The sequence below is a fragment of the Cherax quadricarinatus genome, chromosome 10 (genome assembly GCF_038502225.1).
Source record: "Cherax quadricarinatus isolate ZL_2023a chromosome 10, ASM3850222v1, whole genome shotgun sequence".
Lineage (NCBI taxonomy): Eukaryota > Metazoa > Arthropoda > Malacostraca > Decapoda > Parastacidae > Cherax > Cherax quadricarinatus.
The window spans coordinates 16,032,354-16,060,314 of record NC_091301.1 but is presented as its reverse complement, the minus strand read 5'-3'; positions in this window follow the sequence as shown (position 1 = coordinate 16,060,314).

Here is a 27,961-nt window from a genome sequence, read left to right as displayed (position 1 = left end):
TCCTCCTCTCCCTTGCTGTATTCAGTACCTGGTGCATACACCTGAATTAATCTGAGGCTGACATTCTCCTCAACCGTCTTGTGGACTCTTCTACATTTCACTTCTCTTTTGATTTTCTCCTCACATGAGTTACCATCGTGATCCCTTGAGTGCCTAAGATAACCAGATTTTAACAAGCAGTAAGAAACGAAGAAGTGAAGGAGATTTGATCACAATATATAAGATACAAGATGCTCTGATCTCAGCACAGTAGAGAGAGGGAGGGTGTTGTGAACATGAGAGGACCACCAGACGCTGGAACACAAATGGAAAAGAGAAGTTTCAGTGAGGTAGAGGGATGTAAGAAAGATATATTTTAGTGTGAGAGTCGAGAGGATTTATGATGTAATCCCAACAAGGTCTGTGATAGTTCAACCGGATTGTTTATGGGCTAAAGGCGGGGCCAAGAGCTGTAGCTCAGTCCTCAGAGACAAAAACTAGTGAAGTATGCACGCACACACACACACACACACACACCCACACACTCAAGGGGTCACAACAAGGGTGAGACACAGTGACGTTGGGAAGAATTTCTTCAGTCATAGAGTTGTCAGGAAATGGAACAATCTGGAGAGTGATATAGTGGAGGCAGGATCCATACATAGCTTTAAGAAGAGGTACGATAAAGCTCATAGAGCAGGGAAAGAATAGACATAGTAACGACCCGCGAAGAGGCGGGGACAGGAACTATGAATCGACCAATTCACCCACAATTAAGTAAATTAGGTGAGTACACACACAGCACTGTCAATAATTTCCCGTAATTACCAAGAGAAACACTACAAAGAGACCTCACCAGGGCGTAGTCTAGCTGAACTGTTGATGGGCTGAATGAGGGGCCAAGAGCTGTAGGAAAGACCTCTATGACTTAACGCATGAGGGAACACCAGTACCCAGATCACAGAGATGTACACTACGCCTCTTGCTACAAACAGAGTTCCCACAACAATCTTACGAACTTCAGTGACCTGAAATTGCTTACAAGAGAGTTCTGTCGAGAAGAAAACTTTCTCTATAAATATTTGATCTACACATTGCTACGACTTGACAGTGGTCCTGAACCAACCGAAACGTCGTCATGAGGCTCGTCTCCCGTGTGAGGATGTTTGATGTGTTGTTCCAGCCAGGGTACTGTGTTGTGCTGGCCAGGGTATCGTGTTGTACTGGCCAGGGTACTGTTTTGTGCTGGTCAGGGTATCGTGTTGTGCTGACCAGGGTACTGTGTTGTGCTGGCCAGGGTACTGTGTTGTGCTGGCCAGGGTACTGTGTTGTGCTGGCCAGGGTACTGTGTTGTGCTGGCCAGGGTACTGTGTTGTGCTGGCCAGGGTACTGTGTTGTGCTGGCCAGGGTATCGTGTTGTGCTGGCCAGGGTACTGTGTTGTGCTGGCCAGGGTACTGTGTTGTGCTGGCAAGGGTACTGTGTTGTGCTGGCAAGGGTACTGTGTTGTGCTGGCCAGGGTATCGTGTTGTGCTGGCCAGGGTACTGTGTTGTGCTGGCCAGGGTACTGTGTTGTGCTGGCCAGGGTATCGTGTTGTGCTGGCCAGGGTACTGTGTTGTGCTGGCCAGGGTACTGTGTTGTGCTGGCCAGGGTACTGTGTTGTGCTGGCCAGGGTATCGTGTTGTGCTGGCCAGGGTACTGGGTTGTGCTGGCCAGGGTACTGTGTTGTGCTGGTCAGGGTACTGTGTTGTGCTGGCCAGGGTATCGTGTTGTGCTTCCAGGGTACTGTGTTGTGCTGACCAGGGTCCTGTGTTGTGCTGGCCAGGGTATCGTGTTGTGCTGGCCAGGGTACTGTGTTGTGCTGGCCAGGGTACTGTGTTGTGCTGGTCAGGGTACTGTGTTGTGCTGGCCAGGGTACTGTGTTGTGCTGGCCAGGGTATCGTGTTGTGCTGGCCAGGGTACTGTGTTGTGCTGGCCAGGGTATCGTGTTGTCCTGGCCATGGTACTGTGTTGTGCTGGCCAGGGTATTGTGTTATGCTGGCCAGGGTATCGTGTTGTGCTGGCCAGGGTATCGTGTTGTGCTGGCCAGGGTATCGTGTTGTGCTGGCCAGGGTATCGTGTTGTGCTGGCCAGGGTACTGTGTTGTGCTGGCCAGAGTATCGTGTTGTGCTTCCAGGGTACTGTGTTGTGCTTCCAGGGTACTGTGTTGTGCTGACCAGGGTACTGTGTTGCGCTGGCCAGGGCACTGTGTTGTGCTGGCCAGGGTATCGTGTTGTGCTGGCCAGGGTATCGTGTTGTGCTAGCCAGGGTATCGTGTTGTGTTGGCCAGGGTATCGTGTTGTGCTGGCCAGGGTATCGTGTTGTGCTGGCCAGTGTATCGTATTATGCTGGTCAGGGTATCGTGTTGTGCTGGCCAGGGTATCGTGTTGTGCTGGCCAGGGTATCGTGTTGTGCTGGCCAGGGTATCGTGTTGTGCTGGCCAGAGTATCGTGTTGAGCTGGCCATGGTATCGTGTTGTGCTGGCCAGGGTAACGTGTTGTGCTGGCCAGGGTATTGTGTTGTGCTGGCCAGGGTATCGTGTTGTGCTGGCCAGGGTATCGTGTTGTGCTGGCCAGGGTATCGTGTTGTGCTGGCCAGGGTATCGTGTTGTGCTGGCCAGGGTATCGTGTTGTGCTGGCCAGGGTATCGTGTTGAGCTGGCCAGGGTATCGTGTTGTGCTGGCCAGGGTAACGTTTTGTGCTGGCCAGGGTATCGTGTTGTGCTGGCCAGGGTATTGTGTTGTGCTGGCCAGGGTATCGTGTTGTGCTGGCCAGGGTATCGTGTTGTGCTGGCCAGGGTAACGTTTTGTGCTGGCCAGGGTATCGTGTTGTGCTGGCCAGGGTATTGTGTTGTGCTGGCCAGGGTATCGTGTTGTGCTGGCCAGGGTATTGTGTTGTGCTGGCCAGGGTATTGTGTTGTGCTGGCCAGGGTATTGTGTTTTGCTGACCAGGGTATCGTGCTGTGCTGGCCAGGGTATTGTGTTGTGCTGGCCAGGGTATTGTGTTTTGCTGACCAGGGTATCGTGTTGTGCTGGCCAGGGTATTGTGTTGTGCTGGCCAGGGTATTGTGTTGTGCTGGCCAGGGTATCGTGTTGTGCTAGCCAGGGTACTGTGTTGAGCTGGCCAGGGTATCGTGTTGTGCTGGCCAGGGTATTGTGATTGTTTGTTCTCCACACACAGAGTGACTGTCAAGTCTGTCAGTAAGTTCTCGCTTTCTCACCTGTGACCTCCTCCTCCTCCTCCTGTTAGTGCTGCTGGTGCTGCTGCTGGTGCTGCTGCTGCTGGTGCTGCTGCTGGTGCTGCTGCTGCTGGTGCTGCTGGTACTGCTGCTGGTGCTGCTGGTGCTGGTGCTGCTGCTCATACTGCTGCTGCTGCTGGTGCTGCTGCTGCTGCTGCTGCTGCTGCTGCTGCTGCTGCTGCTGCTGCTGCTGCTGCTGCTGCTGCTGCTGCTGCTCCTCGTGCTGCCGGTGCTCCTGGTGCTGCTGCTCATGCTGCTGGTGCTGCTGGTGCTGCTGCTGCTGCTGGTGCTGCTGCTGCTGCTGCTGCTGCTGCTGCTGCTGCTGCTGCTGCTGCTGCTGCTGCTACTGCTGCTGCTGCTGCTGCTGCTGCTGCTGCTGCTACTGCTGCTGCTGCTGCTGCTGCTGGTGGTGGTGCTCCTCGTGCTGCTGGTGCTGCTGCTGCTGCTGCTGCTGCTGCTGCTGCTGCTGCTGCTGCTGCTGCTGCTGCTGCTGCTGCTGCTCCTCGTGCTGCTGGTGCTGCTGGTGCTCCTGGTGCTGCTGCTGCTGCTGCTGCTGCTGCTGCTGGTGCTGGTGGTGCTCCTCGTGCTGCTGGTGCTCCTGCTGCTGCTGCTGCTGCTGCTGCTGCTGCTGCTGCTGCTGCTGCTGCTGCTGCTGCTGCTGCTGCTGCTGCTGCTGCTGCTGCTGCTGCTGCTGCTGCTCCTCGTGCTGCTGGTGCTGCTGGTGCTCCTGGTGCTGCTGCTGGTGCTGCTGCTGCTGCTGGTGCTGCTGCTGCTGCTGCTGCTGGTGCTCCTCGTGCTGCTGCTGCTGCTGCTGCTGCTGCTGCTGCTGCTGCTGCTGCTGGTGCTCCTCGTGCTGCTGCTGCTGCTGCTGCTGCTGCTGCTGCTGCTGCTGCTGCTGCTGCTGCTGGTGCTGCTGGTGCTGCTGGTGCTGCTGTTGGTGCTGCTGCTGCTGCTGCTGCTGCTGCTGCTGCTGGTGCTGCTGCTGCTGCTGCTGCTGCTGCTGCTGCTCCTCGTGCTGCTGGTGCTGCTGCTGCTGCTGCTGCTGCTGCTGGTGCTGCTGCTGCTGCTGCTGCTGCTGCTCCTGCTGCTGCTGCTGCTGCTGCTGCTGCTGCTGCTGCTGCTGCTGCTGCTGGTGCTGCTGCTGCTGCTGCTGCTGCTGCTGCCCTCCCTAGACACTCCATTTCCTTCAGGTTCCATCTCAATATTTACTGGTTTATGGCTCTTGCCTCCCCTCTTTTTTCCCCTTGTCCATTACTCCTTCCCCTCATTTTATTTCCTCTTTCTACCCTTCCATCGGTCCAAGCAAATTATCCACCTGCCTCTTTCCCCTCCTTTCCCTCAGTGGTTTAACTCTGTCTCCCCTCTCCTTTTTCTTCTTCCCCTTGTTTTCCCCCTCAAGAGAATCAGTTTTTCCTTCTTTATTTCCTCTCACTCTAAATTTTCCTCTTTCAATAGGCCTACGGTAGTGTTGAACCTGCCTAGCATAGGCAGGAGGCCTATTGCAGTGATGAACCTTCAATTAGGCCCACTGCAGTGTTGGACCTGCCTAGCCTGGGCCGGAAGACCCACTGCAGTATTGGACCTGTCTAACATGGGCCAGAAGACCTACTGCAGTATTGGACCTGCCTAACATGGGCTAGAAAACCTATCGCAGTGCTGGATCTACCTAAAATTGGCCAGCAGGTCTCCTGGTCTGGGGACCACGGTGGTCCTGGCTGCTCTCAACAACTTTCTCGCAGAAAAAAAAATGCCAAAAATTAACACTTGAAAACTTTGAGTCAGAAGTAAGTCCAGCTCCTGGACCCTCCTGGACCCTCCTGGACCCTCCTGGACCCTCCTGGACCCTCCTGGACCTCCCTCCCGACCTCCTCCTGGGACCCTCCTGACCTCCTCCTGGACCCTCCTGACCCTCCTGATTCTCCTGGACCTGACCCTCCTGGACCCTCCTGGACCCTCCTGGACCCTCCTGGACCCTCCTGGACCCTCCTGGACCCTCCTGGACCCTCCTGGACCCTCCTGGACCCTCCTGGACCCTCCTGGACCCTCCTGGACCCTCCTGGACCCTCCTGGACCCTCCTGGACCCTCCTGGACCCTCCTGGACCCTCCTGGGCCCGACCTTCTTATTTGTGAAGGAACAACCAGGACACCAAGACACTACCTAACAATTATTCATATATGAATCATTTGTTGTCCTTATTAAATCTCCTGACGAGGAGAAGGAAGAGGAAGAGGAGTAGGAGGATTAGGAGGAGGAGTAGGAGGAGGAGGAGGAGGAGGAGGAGGAGAAGGAGGAGGAGAAGGAGGAGGAGAAGGAGGAGAAGGAGAAGGAAGAGGAAGAGGAGGACGAAGAGGAGGAGGAGGACGAAGAGGAGGAGGACGAAGAGGAGGAGGACGAAGAGGAGGAGGACGAAGAGGAGGAGGAGGACGAAGAGGAGGAGGAGGAGGAGGAGGAGGAGGAGGAGGAGGAAAGATTAATAAGAAGTAAAGATGACACAAGCAGTTGTTGAAGTGGTGGTGAAGGGATGAGAAGGAAAGAAGGGAGACGGAGTGGTGGAGAGGAAAAGCGAGATGAAAAGATAGAGAGAGACAGAGATAGAGAGAGGGAGAGAGAGAGGAGGGGGAGAGGAAGGCAGAAAGGAAGAGGGGGAGGAAGGGGAAGAGAAGAACCATTATCCTCTGGGGAGTAAATATCTGGTACCTACTTCCTCTCACCGGAGGTCATTGTTCAGGTCCTCCTCTCTATACACAGGGTTTGACAAGGTTAAGGATCCCTAGCTTTATTGACAGCTATTTACAGGTTAAGGATTCCTAACTTTATTGGCAAGCCAAGAGCTGTTACCTACATCAGCTCATTTGAAAGCATTTTTGTTATGAGACATACAAGTAGGGAACAGGATGAAGTTGGGAGCCATCTGTGGGCCAGCATTTTCATTTGATCAACTGACGTTATCTCGTTGACATCATTATGCTGTACGAATGTGTTCCATACTGAGTCATCCTGGGTATGTATGATCTCAGATGGAGTGATGTTCTGGAGAAGGGTACAGCCAGAGTGAAGTTGCTGCTTTCTTTGCCCGTCTTGTGGCATAAAAGCTTGTTTCACGCTGTCCTCGAAGTGGATCCAAGTGTGGTATTTTGACAATATTGGCCTTGTACATAACAGTAAGGCCACCCACATCCCTCCTATGTTGAAGGCTCTGCTGAAATGACAGATCTATCCAGGATGGGTCCAGGAGAGAGATGAGACGTCTTGCTCTGTTCTCTACTCTGGTCAAGCAGTCGCAGATGAGAGGGGGGCAGGCAAACCAAGAAAGTGGAGCATACTCAAGGTGTGAGCGTACTTGTGCCTCGTACAGGATCTTGCAACCCCTACTGTCAAGCAGATGCGAGATACGGCGAAGTGCTGTGTTTCCTGGCTGCCTTGTTTGCAAGATTTACAACATGGTTCTTCATGGTTAGTTTGGAGTCAAATTTCACCCCAAGGATATCAACTTCTTCTCCAGGTGCCAACATCGTCCCATTCATCCTTACTACTGCGCCAGCATTACCATCATGGTGCCTAGAGATGAACATCATTTGCGTTTTTTCAGGTGCAAATGTTACTTCTGCCATCTATTTCCCCAAGCTGATATAGCTCAGCTGGTGATTGATGTAGCTTAGAGCAGGCATTCTCTTGGATAAGTGAATGTCAGTGTACAGTCGTCTGCATATGCATGTGATTCTGGGATGAGATGAAGAAGGTCGTTGAAGTAGACATTCCATAACAGTGGACCCAGCACACTTCCTTGTGGAACGCTTGCCCCAATAGGATGCCTTGCTGATTTCGTTCCATTGAGGACTACACTTAGAGATCTACCATGAAGGTAATCACTGAGGAGACATAGCGTAGAGCCTGCAATTCCCAGTGCTTGAAGTTTTGCTAAGAGGCCCTGGTGCCACACCCGGTCGAAAGCGCCAGCAATGTCCAGTGCTACCACACAGCTGACTTTGGATTCATCCAGTGACTGGTGCCACTTAGTGGAGAGGTTTAACAACAGATCAGCAGCAGAGTAACCTTTCCTGAAGCCACATTGACGATCACAAAGTAGTGAGTGGTAGTCAAAAAATCTGTCATTTGTCTTGAGATTATTGTCTCAAGGATCTTACCAGTGATTGACAGGAGTGACACTGGTCTGTAGTTGCTGATTTCTGCTCTGCTCTTCTTTTTGTGAACAGGGACTACATTTGCCTCTTTCCATGGAGAGGGCCATTTACACTGTACTAGGCAGTGCTGAAAGATGCGAGTTAGAGGTGCTGCTAGCTGGTCTGCACATCTTCTCAACAATCTTGGGCTCAACTTGTCTGGGGCCAGAGCCTTTTCTTGGTCAAGTGATTTAAGAAGGAAATGCACCTCCTCCTGCCTTATTGTCACCACTGACAGTTTTGACACAGTTCTGCAGCAGCCAAGGAGGGTCCCTTGCTGGATCAGGAACTTGCATTTTGGTAGCAAAGTGTTCAGCAAAGAGGTCCGCCTTCTCTTGACTACTAGTAGAGGTGGTCCCATCCTGTCGATTTAGAGGTGGAATAAGTTCATCAGGCAGATAACCTTGTCTGTCCTTGACCAGGGACCACCAGGTTTTGGAGCCTACCCTACCTGATGCTAACCTTTCTTTTAGTCTCTCTCTCTCTCTCTCTCTCTCTCTCTCTCTCTCTCTCTCTCTTTTTTTTTTTTTTTTTTTAGTCTAAGAAATAAGATAGATGAGCTAAAATTAATTGCAAGTGTAGGTAATATAGATATTATTGGTATAACAGAGACCTGGTTCAACCTGAAAGATAGAGAAATGGCTTCTGAATGCAACATACAGGATTATAAACTATTCCACACTGATAGGGTCAACAGGAAGGTTGGTAGTGTGGCGATGTATGTCAGAGAAAATTTAAATTGTTGTCTTAGACATGATATCAGATTAGAAACATCGAGCACAGAATCGGTTTGGCTACAGTTTCTCGAGAGACGTGACAAGTTAATTGTGGGTGTGATTTATAGGCCCCCAAACCTTGATAGGGAGGGCAGTAAGCTGTTATGGGACGAAATTCATAAGCCATCTAGACATAAAAATGTTGTGATAATGGGAGATTTTAATTTAGACAAATTAATTGGAACAATATGACAGGAAATCTTGAGTCTAGTGACTTTCTTGATACGGTTCAGGATTGCTTTTTAGAACAGGTTGTGACAGAACCAACTAGAGGAAACAATCTGCTTGACTTGGTTCTTGCCAACAAAGATTCACTAATTAATAATCTTGAGGTTAATGGTGAGCTTGGGGAAAGCGATCACAAATCACTTAGTTTCAATATATCATGGAATTACACAGATAACTGCAATCAAATCTCTGTCCCAGATTTTCGCTTGGCCGACTTCATGGGACTGAAAAATTACTTGGGTGGGCTAAATTGGGATGTCCTGACTATGGGTCAGGTAGGTGATCTTTGTTGCCAATATGACGTTTTTCAGAGCATAGTACTAGCTGCCCAGACAACTTTTATTCCGAGTAGGGAAATTAGATCTAACAAAAATGATCCCAAATGGATGAACAATATATTAAAACATCTCACTGGTCAAAAGAGAGGCATATATAGGCTTATCAAAAGAGGGGATGGGCAGTTAAGAAATCAATATATTCAATTAAAGAGAGAAATAAAAAAGGAATAAGAAAAGCAATAAGGGATTATGAAGCTAAGGTCGCAAGGGATTCAAAGACTAACCCAAAAGGGTTCTTTCAGGTATACAGAAGTAAGATTAGGGACAAGATTGGCCCACTTAAGAGTAACTCTGGTAAGATCACTGACAGTGATAAGAATATGTGTGAAATTCTAAATACCTACTTCCTCTCAGTTTTCACCCAGGAAAATACTAGCGATATTCCTGAAATAATAGATTATGTAGAACAGGATAATAATAAACTATGTACGATTGTGGTAACTAGTGACATGGTCCTCAGACAAATAGAGAAACTAAAACCTAACAAATCCCCAGGTTCTGATGAACTGTTTTCAAGGGTGTTAAAGGAATGTAAAGAGGAACTTAGCATACCTTTGGCTAGTCTTTTTAACATGTCACTACAAACTGGCATAGTGCCTGATAAGTGGAAAATGGCAAATGTAATACCTATTTACAAGGCAGGTGACAGGTCCTTGGCTTCGAACTATAGATCAATAAGCCTTACCTCCATAGTGGGAAAATTTATGAAATCAATAACTGCAGAAGCAATTCGTAGCCATCTTGACAGGCACAGATTGATTATTGAATCTCAACACGGTTTTACAAAGGGGTGTTCCTGTCTTACGAATTTACTATTTTCACTAAGGTGTTTGAGAAGGTAGATCATGGTAATGATTGTGATATTTTGTATAGGGACTTCAGTAAGGCTTTCGATAGAGTTCCACACCAGAGGCTATTGAGGAAACTTAGGGCACACGGAATAGGAGGAGAAATTTTTTCCTGGGTAGAGGCATGGCTGACAAATAGACAGCAGAGAGTCTGCATGAATGGGGAGAAATCACCATGGGAGCACGTCACAAGCGGTGTTCCTCAGGGGTCAGTTTTGGGCACGTTGTTGTTCTCAATTTACATGAACGACATTGATGAGGGAATAAATAGCGACATAAGCAAATTTGCTGATGACACCAAAATAGGCCGTCCAATTCATTCTAATGAGGACATTAGAGCACTCCAGGATGATTTGAATAGACTGACGCAATGGCCGGAGAAGTGGCAGATGCAGTTTAATATTGACAAATGCAAAGTTCTGAATGTTGGACAGCTAAATAACCATGCCATATATAAACTAAATAATGTAGATCTTAATACTGCTGATTGCGAAAAGGATTTAGGAGTTCTGGTTAGCAGTAATCTAAAACCAAGACAACAGTGCATTAGTGTTCGCAATAAAGCTAACAGAATTCTTGGCTTCATATCTAGAAGTATAAATAATAGAAGTCCTCAGGTTGTTCTTCAACTCTATATATTCTTGGTTAGGCCTCATTTAGACTATGCTGCTCAGTTCTGGTCACCGTATTATAGAAAGGATATAAATGCTCTGGAAAACGTACAAAGGAGGATGACAAAGATGATCCCATGTATCAGAAATCTTCCTTATGAGGATAGACTGAGGGCCCTGAATTTGCACTCTCTCGAAATGCGTAGAATTAGGAGGGATATGATCGAGGTATATAAATGGAAAACAGGAATAAATAAAGGGGATGTAAATAGCGTGCTGAAAATTTCCACCCATGACAGGACTCTTAGCAATGGTTTAAAGTTGGAAAAATACAGATTCAGGAATGATATAGGAAAGCACTGGTTTGGTAATAGAGTTGTGGATGAGTGGAACAAACTCCCAATTACAGCTATTGAGACTAAAACGTTGTGTAGTTTTAAAAATAGGTTAGATAAATACATGAGTGGGTGTGGGTGGGTGTGAGTTGACCTGACTAGCTTGTGCTGCTGGGTCTGGTGCAGTGCTCCATCCTTGAGTGGAGATGACCAGGCTGGGTGGGTCATTGGGATAATCCGGGGGGGGAAACATGGACCTGCTGCGCTTGGGTCAGTAGGTCTGTTGCAGGGTTCCTTCTTTCTAATGTTCTTATGTTCTTATGAACCAGGAGGAGACACGAGGAAGGTCACGAACCAGGAGGAGACACGAGGAAAATCATGAACCAGGAGACACGAGGAAGGTCATGAACCAGGAGGAGACACTAGGAAGATTATGAACCAGGAGGAGGCCCGAGGAAGACCATGAACCAGGAGGAGACACAAGGAAGATCATCAACCAGGAGGAGACACGAGGAAGATCAAGAACCAGGAGACACGAGGAAGATCATGAACCAGGAGGAGACACGAGGAAGATCATGAACCTTGACACACGAGGAAGATCATGAACCATGAGACATGAGGAAGATCATGAACCAGGAGGAGACACGAGGAAGATCATGAACCAGGAGACACGAGGAAGATCATGAACCAGGAGGAGGCCCGAGGAAGACCATGAACCAGGAGGAGACACAAGGAAGATCATCAACCAGGAGGAGACACGAGGAAGATCAAGAACCAGGAGGAGACACGAGGAAGATCATGAACCAGGAGGAGACACAAGGAAGATCATCAACCAGGAGGAGACACAAGGAAGATCATGAACCAGGAGGAGACACGAGGAAGATAATGAACCAGGAGGAGACACAAGGAAGATCATCAACCAGGAGGAGACACGAGGAAGGTCATGAACCAGTAGGAGACACAAGGAAGATCATCAACCAGGAGGAGACACGAGGAAGATAATGAACCAGGAGGAGACACGAGGAAGATCATGAACCAGGAGGAGACACGAGGAAGATCATGAACCAGGAGGAGACACGAGGAAGATCATGAACCAGGAGGAGACACGAGGAAGATCATGAACCAGGAGGAGACACGAGGAAGATCATGAACCAGGAGACACGAGGAAGATCATGAACCAGGAGAAGACACTAGGAAGATCATGAACCAGGAGGAGACACGAGGAAGGTCATAAACCAGGAGGAGACACGAGGAAGATCATGAACCAGGAGACACGTGGAAAATCATGAACCAGGAGACACGAAGAAAGTCGCGAACCAGGAGGAGACACGAGGAAGATCATGAACCAAGAGGAGACACGAGGAAGATCATGAACCACGAGGAGACACTAGGAAGATCATGAATCAGGAGGAGACACGAGGAAGATCATGAACCAGGAGGAGACACGAGGAAGATCATGAACCAGGAGACACGAGGAAGACCATGAACCAGGAGGAGACACGAGGAAGATCATGAACCAGGAGGAGACACGAGGAAGATCATGAACCAGGAGGAGACACTAGGAAGATCATGAACCAGGAGGAGACACTAGGAAGATCATGAATCAGGAGGAGACACGAGGAAGATCATGAACCAGGAGGAGACACGAGGAAGATCATGAACCAGGAGACACTAGGAAGATCATGAATCAGGAGGAGACACGAGGAAGATCATGAACCAGGAGGAGACATGAGGAAGATCATGAACCAGGAGACACGAGGAAGATCATGAACCAGGAGGAGAGGAATGATAAGAAGGCAGAGTGCTGATGAACATGGGTGACCTCAAGACACATAGAGCGGAACAAGACATTAAGAATAGTGGAATTATCTCTTCCATATATATATATATATATATATATATATATATATATATATATATATATATATACTATATATATATATATATATATAAAGCTTAATTTATTATTGTAAATAATTAAACATTTAACAATGTTACTTGGCAGCGTTATTCTCCATTGTAATATTTGTGGTGGTAATAATTTCACGCTTATTATCAGGATTTAATTTTAGGGCTTTTGTGTTACCTCGTACAGGTGTTCAATTAATTACGAATATATGTGAGTGTAACAGCTTGTGTATACTTACCTGTATGTGGCTGCAGGGGTTGATTCACAGCTTCTGGCTCCTCTGTGTGTTTGTTCATATTGTGTGTGTGTGTGTGTGTGTGTATATATATATATATATATAAATATATATATATATATATATATATATATATATATATATATATATATATATATATTATATATATATTTATATTTATATATATGAAGGCAAAAGTGGGAATATTCCAGTGTATAGTGGTACGAACACTCTTATATAGGTGTGAAGCATGGGTTTTCAATGATGCAGCGAAGAAGGGGCTGGAAACAGTGAAGATGTCGTGTCTGAGGGATTAGACGAAGTTGTCATGTTACCAATAGAGTTATTCAGTGAGTCGGTGAGGTGCTGTTGAGGTGGTATGGACATTTAGAGAGGATGGAGCAAAATAGGATGACTAGGAAGTTGTATAAATCTGAACTGAAGATAAAGGAAGCGTAGTTGTCGTCCTGGGAAATTTGGAGGGAAATGTTAAAGGATGTTTTGATTACGAGGGAGCTTGGACATCTAACAAACGTGCGGCAGCGTCTTAGATACGAGTGAGTGGAAGCAAGCGGTTATTTTTAATGATATGACGCGCTGTTGGGATCTAAGCATGGCAATATTTATGAAGGGATTTACGGAAATCGGTTATCTAGACTTGAGTCCTGGAGGTGGGAAGAGCAGTGTCTACTCTCTGACGAAGGGGCGGGGATCACCTGAACTATATCAGCTTGCTTCTGTCAAGGCAGTGATGGAATAAGTGATGGTAAAAGTGTCTATTCTTTCTCGTCTCGTCATACGTGGGTGGGAGACGGTCTGCGTGTTAAAAAAATGACAAATATTATTTTACCAAAAAATGAAATCCACAACACGTCCGTGAGCCCAGATGATAATCCGCCTTCACGAACGACTGGTGCGTAAGACGTCTCAGCGTCTACGAGAACGTCAACAACTTCACCCTCTTCACGTCAAGAAGAAAGAGGATTTGAACCTGTTCCTTGCCACTGTCGTCAGTCAGTACTGTGTTCAGTCAGTATTGTGTTCAGTCAGCATTGTGTTCAGTCAGTATTGTGTTCAGTCAGTATTGTGTTCAGTCAGCATTGTGCTTAGTCAGTAGTGTGTTCAGTCAGTATTGTGTTCAGTCAGTATTGTGTTCAGTCAGCATTGCGCTCAGTCAGTATTGTGTTCAGTCAGCATTGTGTTCAGTCAGAATTGTGTTCAGTGAGTTTTGTGTTCAGTCAGTATTGTGTTCAGTCAGTATTGTGTTCAGTCAGCATTGTGTTCAGTGAATTTTGTGTTCAGTCAGTATTGTGTTCAGTTAGAACTGTGTTCAGTTAGTACTGTGTTCAGTTAGTACTGTGTTCAGCCAGCATTGTGTTCAGTCAGTACTGTGTTCAGTTAGTACTGTGTTCAGTCAGTAATGTGTTCAGTCAGTACTGTGTTCAGTCAGTATTGTGTTCAGTAAGTACTATGTTCAGTCAGTATTGTGCTCAGTTAGTACTGTGTTCAGTCAGCATTGTGTTCAGTCAGTACTGTGTTCAGTCAGTAATGTGTTCAGTCAGTACTGTGTTCAGTCAGTATTGTGTTCAGTAAGTACTATGTTCAGTCAGTACTGTGTTCAGTTAGTACTGTGTTCAGCCAGCATTGTGTTCAGTCAGTACTGTGTTCAGTCAGTAATGTGTTCAGTCAGTACTGTGTTCAGTTAGTACTGTGTTCAGTCAGTATTGTGTTCAGTAAGTACTGTGTTCAGTCAGTATTGTGCTCAGTTAGTACTGTGTTCAGTCAGTACTGTGTTCAGTCAGTATTGTGTTCAGTAAGTACTATGTTCAGTCAGTATTGTGCTCAGTTAGTACTGTGTTCAGTCAGTACTGTGTTCAGTTAGTACTGCGTTCAGCCAGCATTGTGTTCAGTCAGTACTGTGTTCAGTCAGTATTGTGTTCAGTAAGTACTATGTTCAGTCAGTATTGTGCTCAGTTAGTACTGTGTTCAGTCAGTATTGTGTTCAGTTAATACTGCGTTCAGCCAGCATTGTGTTCAGTCAGTACTGTGTTCAGTTAAGTGTCAGTCAGTATTGTGTTCGATACTGTGTTCAGTTAGTACTGCGTTCAGTCAGTATTGTGTTCAGTCAGTACTGTGTTCAGTTAGTACTGTGTTCAGTTAGTACTGTGTTCAGCCAGCATTGTGTTCAGTCAGTACTGTGTTCAGTTAGTACTGTGTTCAGTAAGTACTGTGTTCAGCCAGCATTGTGTTCAGTCAGTACTGTGTTCAGTTAGTACTGTGTTCAGTCAGTACTGTGTTCAGTTAGTATTGTGTTAACAGTTCACAAAGGCTGATTTTTTCTACATGAACAGTATGTTAAAGACTCTCTCTCTCTCTCTCTCTCTCTCTCTCTCTCTCTCTCTCTCTCTCTCTCTCTCTCTCTCTCTCTCCCTCTCTCTCTCCCTCTCTCTCCCTCTCTCTCTCACTCTTCAGCCTATTTTAATCTTATCCACAGTTGCCGATGTGATTGTTATTATTATTATTATTATTATTATTATTATTGTTGTTGTTATTGTTATTATTATTAGTAGTAGTAGCAGCAGTAGAGGATACTAAAGCAGTAGTAGTAATTAGTAATACGAGTTGAAGATTAGACATTGCAGCAGTAGAATCTTTTTAGAAACGTTTCTACACAGGGTTATCAAGTCAATAAGGAAGGCGAGGAGTATGGGTAATCAGTCCCTCGCCAGCGTGTTTCGTCCATCAATCGCAGTGACTGACATCGACTCCAGAAGCGCCTACCTCCTCCTTTTCGCCCAGTATATTGCCTGTAGAAACTTGAATAAAAACCCTATCCTAATTCTCAATCTTTCAACTTTCGGATTGGAAACCATTATCAATGCCTGGGTTTTCATTGCGTCGTGCGAGGAGAATAGTGAGCAGCGTGATGGTAACTCCATCCGTCAACTTGACTTAACTCCGAGAGACGGTCCAGCTGGGAGACCTCGGGCCCAGGACCCAGAGACCTCGGTGACGTCCTTCATGTTGATATCCTTGATGGTGATTATGACTCCCCGGTGATGTCCCGGAACACGTTCCGACGTCTTGCCCCGTCTGCTAAGCGAAATTACGTTCAGCGAGCGCTCGTTCTGCTGGGGACGGGGGGGGAGGGGAGGGAGATTTGCCTTATCTCCCATGGATGTTCACAGAAACGAATCAGATGGAAGGGAGGCGGAGGAGGAGGACGGGAAATAGAAGCAAGATGTGTGTTGTACTGGTTCTACACATATATATTGCTGGTATAACAACAACAAATGAATAAGAAAGAATGACAGGCATTCTTTAAGAGACAGGTTGAGAGAGAGATAGAGAGTTATAGACGGAAACAGGCGAAACGTAAGAACATAGCGCAAGAAACAAACAGACGGTGGAAAACAGAATAGGACAAGGCAGACAGCTATTGACACAGACAGACAGCAAGTGACAGAAACACACAGATAGACAGACATATTAGCCTCCTCTTCACCGCCATCGACACATGAAAGCCATGATGGAGGTCCATTTTACCTCGTCTTCTTAAGAGCCACCAACCACCAACCCATTGATCGTGAAAATAGTCAGCAACGCCGCCACCAGAGTGCTTTCAAATGTCATTCAGTGCCACCAGAGTGATTTCAAATATCATTTAGTGCCACCAGAGTGCTCTCAAATGTCATTTAGTGCCACCAGAGTGCTCTCAAATGTCATTTAGTGCCACCAGAGTGCTTTCAAATGTCATTCAGTGCCACCAGAGTGATTTCAAATATCATTTAGTGCCACCAGAGTGCTCTCAAATGTCATTTAATGCCACCAGAGTGATTTCAAATGTCATTTAGTGCCACCAGAGTGCTTTCAAATGTCATTTAGTGCCGCCAGAGTGCTTTCAAATGTCATTCAGTGCCGCCAGAGTGCTTTCAGAAGTCATTCAGTGTCGCTAGAGTGCTACCAGTGCCGTTTTTTGTCAAAGCCAAGCAGATGGCACCAGCAGATGGCACCAGCAGATAGCACCAGCATCAACACATGGCACCAGTAGATGGCACTAGTAAAAATATAGGAGATTTTACAATATTATTACCTTGTTTGAGTCTCTTCAACCAACACTTGTATGTTATCTATCTCTCTTTCTCTCTCTCTCTCTCTCTCTCTCTCTCTCTCTCTCTCTCTCTCTCTCTCTCTCTCTCTCTCTCTCTCTCTATCTATCTATCTATCTATCTATCTATCTACCTATCTATCTATCTCTATCTAACCATCTATCTATCTATCTCTGCATGCGTTTCATTGCGTGCGGCTAGCACCAACAGCTAGGCAGGCAACCCAATACTCTCCTGCATCTCTGTGAAAAAGAGGGAGAGAGAGAGAGAGAGAGAGAGAGAGAGAGAGAGAGAGAGAGAGAGAGAGAGAGAGAGAGAGAGAGAGAGAGAGAGAGAGAGAGAGACAGAGAGACAGAGATAGAGAGAATTAATTACTTCCCTTAAAAGCCTACAAGCTACCAATCGGACGCTCCTTGTTTCTTGTCTCCCCTGCTCCCTCTCTCCCTCCTTAACTCCCTCCCTCCCTCCCTCCCTCCCTCCTTCCATCCCCCGTTGCATCCCTCCTCTCTCTTCCTCCCTCCCTCCCTCCCACTGCCACATATGAGCTGTGTAAATATTGCCTCACCTCTCACCTGATTTACTTCTCCAGAATTATATTTTCTCTTCATTCTTCCTCCCTCTGCCCTCTCCCAATCTCCTCTCCCCCCCCCTGCCCTCATTCCCTCTTCGTCTCCTCTCTTCTTTCCTCGTCTTCTCTCCCACGTCCTCTCTCTCTCTCATCTTTCTCCTCCTCTTTCGTCCTCTCTCTCTCTCGTCCACTGTTTCCTCTGAAGAAAAAGAAACTAAGTTTTAGAGATATCTTCATCACTGCTACTGGGATACCTAGCTACTAACACAGGGATACCTACATCACTGCTACAGGGATGCTGTGTTACTCCCACAGGAATACTTTCCTCACTACCACAGGGATGCCTTATTACTGCCTCAGGAATACCTTTATCCACTGCTAGAACGTGTCGTCTAGGGCAGAAGTTAAAGGGAAAGTCGGGGAGATAAAGGCTCAGGGATGAGTAAGAAGTGAGGTCAATGAGGTAAAGTAAGGGGCGAGTAATGGGTGACATAGTCCATGTAAGTCATGGAGTGAGTGATGGGTCCAGCCAGCACATACCTTGGTTCTGCACGATGGTGACCGCGTTGAGACTCCTGCTTTTGGTTCTGTAATTCTCCTGAAACACTTGCTGTACTGTTCCTCAGTTGGTCGTGTTGTTGATGGTGTTTTTAAAGGCTATGACGGCTGATACTGTACTTGTCCAGCTACCAGAGGCCGCATGTCTAAACGTTCCCTCAGTGTTTGGTTACTGTCCAGCCTTCCAGTGGTATGATGGAGAAAGGAATTACTCCCATTTCATGAGGTGGGAGAGTAGCCTGCCATGGATAATACACCGGTTGATAGCACCATCCATCTCACTCACTTATTTGTGTTCTTGAAAACTAGTCATAGACCACGCCCTGTCTCTCCAGCGTAGACCTTAAGAACACAAAAAAAGGAGGAACATTGCAACAGGCCTACTGGCCCATACTAGGCAAGTCCTTCTCAAGCCCAAACCCACTAACAAAAATATAAAAATTAGTTCTCTAATTACTTAACCACTAATACAGTGTTTATACACAAATAACTCGCACATTGGAAAAAGAAACTTATGGCGACGTTTCGGTCCAATCTTGGTCATCATGGTGACCCCCAGAGAACCACCTGAATCACTCTGGCACTGTAGACTACTACAGTAGTGCTGTTGTAGGATACCTGTCATGGCAACAATAGCCGCGTCCCTGGTTCCCGTTACGCTATATAAGGGTGATAGATACGTCTACCTATCCTGTGGGAAGAACTGCATGACGGTAGATGCTGGGACACTGCCTTCGAGTGCAGTAAATTAATAGGATCTCCCTCCCGCAGGCGTGGATGAAGTGCAAAATAAACTTGAGATGGCAAGAGCGTCCCGAATATATTTCTGCTCTCACGATATACACACTGAATACATCCAGAGATATACACAACTCTTGACGTATACAATCTGCTAGACATGCACCTCTCAGTGCATGTCTCGCGATATATATGCACACCCATATATATATATATATATATATATATATATATATATATATATATATATATATATATATATATATATATATATATCTATATATATATACACCCCTGTAGACCCATATATCAGACAGGAGAGCAGAAGGCGAGTGTGTGGGTCGAGGTCCGCGCGTGACTCGTCAGCATGAACAAGTAACACAACCATTGTTATTACAGGAATGATCTCTCACAACGCACTAAAAGCTCACAGCAAAATAAGGTGCGTGCACCGTCTGGGTAATTACAGCAGTGCACTGTGTACATGCGTGCACTGTAAGCCAGCCAGGTGTTCTGTAGACCAGCCATGTGTCTGTGTAGACCAGCCATGTGTTCTGTAGGCCAGCCAGGTGTTCGGTAGACCAGCTATGTTTTCTATAGACCAGCCATGTGTTTGTAGACCAGCCGTTTGTTTTGTAGACCAGCCATTTGTATGTGTAGAGCAGAAATGTGTTTTTTGTAGACCAGCCATGTGTTCTGTACATCAGCCATTTGTTATGTAGACCAGCCATGTGTTCTGTTGAACAGCCATGTATTCTGTAAACCAGCCATGTGTTCTGTAGACTAGCTATGTGTTCTGTAAACCAGCCATGTGTTTTGTAGACCAGTCATGTGTTCTGTAAACTAGCTATGTGTTCTGTAGACCAGCCATGTGTTATGTAGGCCAATCATGTGTTATGTAGATTAGCTATGTGTTCTGTAGACCAGCCATGTGTTATGTAGGCCAATCATGTGTTATGTAGATCAGTCATATTTTCTGTCGACCAGCCATGTGTTCTGTAAACCAGCCATGTGTTCTGTAGATTAGCTATGTGTTCTGTAGACCAGCCATTGTTCTGTAGGCCAGCCATGTGTTCTGTAGGCCAACCATGTGTTCTGTATGCCATTCATGTGTTCTATAGGCCAACCATGTGTTCTGTAGGCCAACCATGTGTTCTGTAGGCCATCCATGTGTTCTGTAGGTCATTCATGTGTTCTGTAGGCTAGCAACGTGTTCTGTAGGCTACCCCTGTGTTCTGTAGACCAGCCATTTTTAGAGACCTGTCATGTGTTTTGTAGACTAGCTATGTGTTCTGCCAACCAGTCAGGTGTTCTGTAGACCAGCCAGGTGTTCTGTACACCAGCCATGTAGATAAATCCTGCGGCAGTGCTTGACGTTAACCTGACCAGTACTGTCATCTATGACTGCCTGGAGTAATCGAGAACACAACCCTGTCATCAGCTAGCACTAGTGATCCCAGAACTAACAGTAGTGATCCCAGAACTAACACTAATGATCCCAGAACTAACAGTAGTGATCCCAGAACTAACAACTGTAGTGGTCCCAGAACTAACATTTGTAGTGATCCCAGAACTAACAGTAGTGACCCGAACTCCCAGACCTAGAACAACATTTGTAGATGAGGTCCCAGAACTAACATTTGTAGTGATCCCAGAACTAACACCTGTAGTGGTCCCAGAACTAACATTTGTAGTGATCCCAGAACTAACAGTAGTGATCCCAGAACTAACACCTGTAGTGGTCCCAGAACTAACATTTGTAGTGATCCCAGAACTAACAGTAGTGATCCCAGAACTAACAGATCCCTAACTGCATTACCCAGAACTAACAGTAGTGATCCCAGAACTAACACCTGTAGTGGTCCCAGAACTAACATTTGTAGTGATCCCAGAACTAACAGTAGTGATCCCAGAACTAACACTAATGATCCCAGAACTAACAGTAGTGATCCCAGAACTAACACCTGTAGTGGTCCCAGAACTAACATTTGTAGTGATCCCAGAACTAACAGTAGTGATCCCAGAACTAACACTAATGATCCCAGAACTAACAGTAGTGATCCCAGAACTAACACCTGTAGTGGTCCCAGAACTAACATTTGTAGTGATCCCAGAACTAACAGTAGTGATCCCAGAACTAACACTAATGATCCCAGAACTAACAGTAGTGATCCCAGAACTAACACCTGTAGTGGTCCCAGAACTAACATTTGTAGTGATCCCAGAACTAACAGTAGTGATCCCAGAACTAACACTAATGATCCCAGAACTAACAGTAGTGATCCCAGAACTAACACTAGTGATCCAAGAACTAACACCTGTAGTGATCTCAGAACTAACACTAGTGATCCCAGAACTAACACTTGTAGTAATCCCAGAACTAACACCTGTAGTGATCCCAGAACTAACACTAGTGATCCCAGAACTAACAGTAGTGAACCCAGAACTAACACTTGTAGTGACCCCAGAACTAACACTATTGATCTCAGAACTAACACTATTGATCCCAGAGCTAACACTAGTGATCGCAGAACTAACACTAGCGATCCCAGAACTAACACCTGAAGTGATCCCAGAACTAACACTAGTGATCCCAGAACTAACACTTGTAGTGATCCCAGAAATAACACCTTTAGTGATCCCAGAACTAACACTTGTAGTGATCCCAGAACTAACACTAGTGATCCCAGAACTAACAGTTGTAGTGATCCCAGAACTAAAATTAGTGATCCCAGAACTAACAGTTGTAGTGATCCCAGAACTAACAGTTGTAGTGATCCCAGAACTAACAGTTGTAGTGATCTCAGAACTAACAGTTGTAGTGATCCCAGAACTAACACTAGTGATCCCAGAACTAACACTAGTGATCCCAGAACTAACAGTTGTAGTGATCCCAGAACTAAAATTAGTGATCCCAGAACTAACAGTTGTAATGATCCCAGAACTAACAGTTGTAGTGATCCCAGAACAACCCAGTTGAGTGATCCTAGCAACAGTTGTAGTGATCCCAGAACTAACAGTTGTAGTGATCCTGAACAACGTAGTGATCCCAGAACTAACGTTGAGTGATCCCAGAACTCAGTTGTAGTGATCCCAGAATAACACTAGTGATCCCAGAACTAACAGTTGCGTGAATCCCAGAATAACTTGTGCAGTGATCCCAGAACTAACAAGTTGCAGTGATCTAACAGTTCTGATCCCAGAACGTTGCAATGATCCCAGAACTGTACGATCCCAGTAACAGTTGCAGTGATCCCAGAACTAACGGTTGTAGTGATCCCAGAATAAAGTTGCAGTGATCCCAGAACAACAGTTGCCCCAGTGATCCCAGAACAACAGTTGCGTGATCCCAACTAACGTTGCGTGATCCCGAAATAACAGCAGTGATCCCAATCTTGCAGTGATCCCAGAACAACGTATGATCCCCAGAACTAACGTTGAGTGATCCCAGAACTAACAGTAGATCCCAGAACAACCCAGTTGTAGTGATCCCAGAACTAACAGTTGTATATCCCAGAACTAACGTTGCATGATCCCAGAACAACGTTGTATGATCCCAGAACAAGTTGCCCAGTGATCAACAACAGTTGCAGTGATCCAAGAACAACAGTTTCAGTTGATCCCAGCAACAGTTGAGTGATCCCGAACTAACCCCAGTTGCAGGATCCCAGAACTAACAGTTGTAGTAATCCCGAACTAACGTTGTAGTGATCCCAGAACCCAAAAGTTTGTGATCCCAGAACTAACAGTTGTAGTGATCCCAGAACTCGCAGTGGTAGTGATCCCAGAACTAACAGTTGTAGTGATCCCAGAACTAACACTAGTGATTCCAGAACAACAGTTGTGTGATCCCAGAACTAACAGTTGTATGATCCCAGAACCCAAAGTTGATCCCGAACAACAAGTTGCAGATTCCCAGAACAACATTGTAATGATCCCAGAACTAACAGTTGTAGTGATCCCAGAACTAACAGTTGTAGTGATCCCAGAACTAACAGTTGTAGTGATCCCAGAACTAACAGTTGTAGTGATCCCAGAACTAACAGTTGTAGTGATCCCAGAACTAACAGTTGTAGTGATCCCAGAACTAACAGTTGTAGTGATCCCAGAACTAACAGTTGTAGTGATCCCAGAACTAACAGTTGCAGTGATCCCAGAACTAACAGTTGCAGTGATCCCAGAACTAACGTTGATGATCCCAGAACTAACGTTGCAGTGATCCCAGGAACTTAACGTTGTAGTGATCCCAGAATCCCGTTGTAGATCCCAGAACAACAGTTGTAGTGATCCCGAACCAGTTGTAGTGATCCCAGAACAACAGTTGTATGATCCCAGAACAACGTTGTGTGATTCCCGAACAACGTTGTGTGATCCCAGAACTAACAGTTGTAGTGATCCCAGAACTAACAGTTGTAGTGATCCCAGAACTAACAGTTGATCCCCAGAACAAGTTGGTGATCCCAGCAACAGTTGTAGTGATCCCGAACTAACGTTGTAGTGATCCCGAACCCTAACGTTGTAGTGAATCCCAATAACAGTTGTTGATCCCGAACTAACAGTTGAGTGATCCCAGAACAACATTGATGATCCCCAGAACTAACAGTTAGTGATCCCCGAACAACAGTTGCAGTGATCCCAGAACTAACGTTGCAGTGATCCCAGAACAACAGTTGCAGTGATCCCAGAACTACGTGATCCCAGAACTAACAGTTGCAGTGATCCCAGAACTAACAGTTGTAGTGATCCCAGAACTAACAGTTGTAGTGATCCCAGAACAAACAGTTGTAGTGATCCCAGAACAAACAGTTGTAGTGATCCCAGAACTAACAGTTGCAGTGATCCCAGAACTAACAGTTGCAGTGATCCCAGAACTAACAGTTGTAGTGATCCCAGAACTAACAGTTGTAGTGATCCCAGAACTAACAGTTGTAGTGATCCCAGAACTAACAGTTGCAGTGATCCCAGAACTAACAGTTGTAGTGATCCCAGAACAAGTTGCGTATCCCAGAACAACGGTTACGTGATCCCAGAACAACGTTGTAGTGATCCCAGAATAACAAGGCAGTGATCCCAGAACTAACAGTTGTAGTGATCCCGAACTAACAGTTGCATGATCCCCAGAACCCAACAGTTGGTGAATCCCAGAATAAGTTGCAGTGATCCCAGAACTAACGTTGTAGTGATCCCAGAACAAGTTGCATGATCCCGAACTAACAGTTGCAGTGATCCCAGAACTCAGTTGCAGTGATCCCAGAACTAACGTTGCGTATCCCAGAATAACAGTTGTGTGATCCCAGAACAACAGTTGCAGATCCCCGAACTAACAGTTGTGTGATCCCTAAGGCATGATCCCGAACTAACGTTGCAGTGATCCCAGAACAACAGTTGCGTGATCCCAGAACAACGTTGCGTGATCCCAGAACTAAAGTTGCCCAGTGATCCCAGAACAACGTTGCGGATCCCAGAACTAACGTTGTATGATCCCAGAATCCCGGTTGATCCCAGAACTAACTTGCGTGAATCCCAGAACTAACGTTGAGTGATTCCCAGAAAACGTTGCAGTGATCCCAGAATAACAGTTGTAAAGTGATTCCCAGAATAACAGTTGCGTGATCCCAGAACTAACGTTGTAGTGATCCCAGAACTAACGTTGTATGATCCCAGAACTAACGTTGCATGATCCCAGAACTAACAGTTGCATGATCCCAGAACAAGATTGCCCGTGATCCCCAGAATAACAAGTTGCAGTGATCCCAGAACAACGTTGTAGTGATCCCAGAACAACGTTGCAGTGATCCCAGAACAACAGCCCGATGATCCCAGAACAACAGTTGTAGTGATCCCGAACTAACAGTTGTAGTGATTCCCAGAACTAACAGTTGATGATCCCGAACTTAACGTTGCAGTGATCCCAGAACTAACAGTTGTAGTGATCCCAGAACAACAGTTGAAGTGATCCCAGAACAGTTGTGTGATCCCAGAACTAACAGCCCGTAGTGATCCCGAATAACAGTTGCGTGATCCCAGAACCAGTTGCAGTGATCCCAGAACTAACAGTTGTAGTGATCCCAGAACAACAGTTGCGTGATCCCAGAACTAACAAGTTGCAGTGATCCCAGAACTAACATTGTGTGATCCCAGAACTAAGTTGCAGTGATCCCAGAACACGTTGCAGATCCCAGAACTAACAGTTGTAGTGATCCCAGAACTAACAGTTGTAGTGATCCCAGAACTAACAGTTGCAGTGATCCCAGAACTAACAGTTGTAGTGATCCCAGAACTAACAGTTGCAGTGATCCCAGAACTAACAGTTGCAGTGATCCCAGAACTAACAGTTGTAGTGATCCCAGAACTAACTTGTGTGATCCCAGAACTAACGTTGCAGTTGATCCCAGCAACGTTGTATGATCCCAGAACAACAGTTGCCCAGTGATGAACTAACAGTTGTGTTGATCCCAGAACAACAGTTGCAGTGATCCCAGAACTAACAGTGCGAGATCCCGAACAGTTGAGTGATCCCGAACTCGTTGCAGTTGATCCCCGAACAACGTTGCAGTGATCCCCAGAACCCCTAAGGTTAACTGATCCCAGAACTAACAGTTGATGATCCCAGAACAACAGTTGCAGTGATCCCAGAACAACCCAGTTGTAGTGATCCCAGAACTAACGTTGTAGTGATCCCGAACTAACGTTGCGTGATCCCAGAACAACAGTTGCAGTGATCCCAGAACAACGTTGTAGTGATCCCCAGAACTAACGTTGTAGTGATCCCGAACAACGTTGCCCCAGTGATCCCGAACAACAGTTTGTGATCCCCAGAACTAACGTTGCAGTGATCCCGAACTAACATTGCGTGATCCCAGAACTAACAGTTGTAGTGATCCCAGAACAACAGTTGTAGTGATCCCAGAACAACGTTGCTGATCCCAGAATAACAGTTGTATGATCCCAGAACTTGTGCAGTGATCCCAGAACTAACGTTGTAGTGATTCCCAGAACAACAGTTGCAGTGATCCCAGAACAACGTTGCCCGAGATCCCGAACTAACAGTTGTAGTGATCCCAGAACTAACAGTTGCAGTGATCCCAGAACTAACAGTTGCAGTGATCCCAGAACTAACAGTTGCAGTGATCCCAGAACTAACAGTTGCAGTGATCCCAGAACTAACAGTTGCAGTGATCCCAGAACTAACAGTTGCAGTGATCCCAGAACTAACAGTTGTAGTGATCCCAGAACTAACAGTTGCAGTGATCCCAGAACTAACAGTTGCAGTGATCCCAGAACTAACAGTTGTAGTGATCCCAGAACTAACAGTTGCAGTGATCCCAGAACTAACAGTTGCAGTGATCCCAAAAGGTTGCGATCCCAGAACTAACAAGTTGCATGATTCCCAGAACAACGTTGTAGTGATCCCAGAACGTTGCATGATCCCAGAACTAACGGTTGCAGTGATCCCGAACCAACCCGTTGTGTGATCCCAGAACTAACAGTTGCAGTGATCCCAGAACTAACAGTTGCAGTGATCCCAGAACTAACAGTTGCAGTGATCCCAGAACTAACAGTTGCAGTGATCCCAGAACTAACAGTTGTAGTGATCCCAGAACTAACAGTTGCAGTGATCCCAGAACTAACAGTTGAAGTGATCCCAGAACAACGTTGCGTGATCCCAGAACTAACAGTTGTAGTGATCCCAGAACTAACAGTTGCAGTGATCCCAGAACTAACAGTTGTAGTGATCCCAGAACTAACAGTTGTAGTGATCCCAGAACTGATGACAGACAAAACACTCTCTACAACAAGACAAAAATTACGACAATTATCACGAAAATCTTACGAAATTTAGTGTAATTAGCCAGTCACTTCAACGAAGGTAAACAGACAGGGAGAGCAATAAACGTAATTGAAGGAAAATGTCCGATGATGGAGGTGAATCAGGAGGATAAGAAGAGTGTTTTGGTGCGCCTTGCTAGGATTTTCTTGAGACAGTGTGCGCAGTTTAGTGTCAAGCCACGGCAGGTCACATGGTCGTAAATCCTGGGTAATGCACTGCTCCTCTTGGCACTTAGCTTCGTTATCAAGGTTAAGAATAATGATAAGAGATTTATGTGACGTTCTTCTGCTCGTATCTCTCTCTCTCTCTCTCTCTCTCTCTCTCTCTCTCTCTCTCTCTCTCTCTCTCTCTCTCTCTCTCTCTCTCTCTCTCTCTCTCTCTCTCTATCTATCTATCTACCTATCTATCTATCTCTGTTTGTATCAAGTTTCTCTTAATTAATATACATTAATATATATATATATATATCTATATATATATATATATATATATATATATATATATATATATATATATATATATGTATGTGTGTGTGTGTGTATACATATACATTGTATATACACTGAAAATTTACTTTCATCCTTGTTTAATGGTATTAAAGTATTCTTGAGCGGAGGTGAAGGTGACAAGCAGTCTTACCGACCCTCGTGTAGTAGATAGATTTAAAACCCAACATGAGGTGAATGCAAGAATCCACAACTAACAGTCGGAAAGAGTATATTTCGATCCCTTCAAGAACCATTATCAGCTGGGGCAGGATTTTATTATTATTATTATTATTATTATTATTATTATTATTATTATTATTATTATTATTATTATTATTATTATTCGTGGGGGACGGGAGGATAATTCCAGTTCCTCGGATCAAGAACCCTTCGTCGTGAATGGGAATTGTGGCCCAGGTCCCCAGGAGACCCGCCCACCCGGCAGTGGGCGGCCGGGTGGGCGGTCTGTGCCGCCCATTCCGCCGCCTTTCACCTGCTTCACCTTTGTCAAGGTGCTGTGTGTGGAGTGTCAACAGATGGCACTGGTGGCACTTTTATTGTTGTTTATTTATATACATATTTTATTTTCTCTTTTTCTCTGGTTCCTTTTGCTCACTTTCTTTTTTCTATCTTCGTTTTCACTATCTTTTTCTCTGTTTGTTTCCCATTTTACTTTTTTAAACTGTGAACATCATATCTCTCTTTCTAACTTTCTCTCTGTCTGTGTCTATCTGTTTGTCTCTCTCTCTCTCTGTCTGTCTGTCTGTCTGTCTGTCTGTCTCTCTCTCTCTCTCTCTCTCTCTCTCTCTCTCTCTCTCTCTCTCTCTCTCTCTCTCTCTCTCTCTCTCTCTCTCTCTCTCTCTCTCTCTCTCTCTCTCTCTCTCTCTCTCTCTCTCTCTCTCTCTCTCTCTCTCTCTCTCTCTCTCTCTCTCTCTCTCTCTCTCTCTCTCTC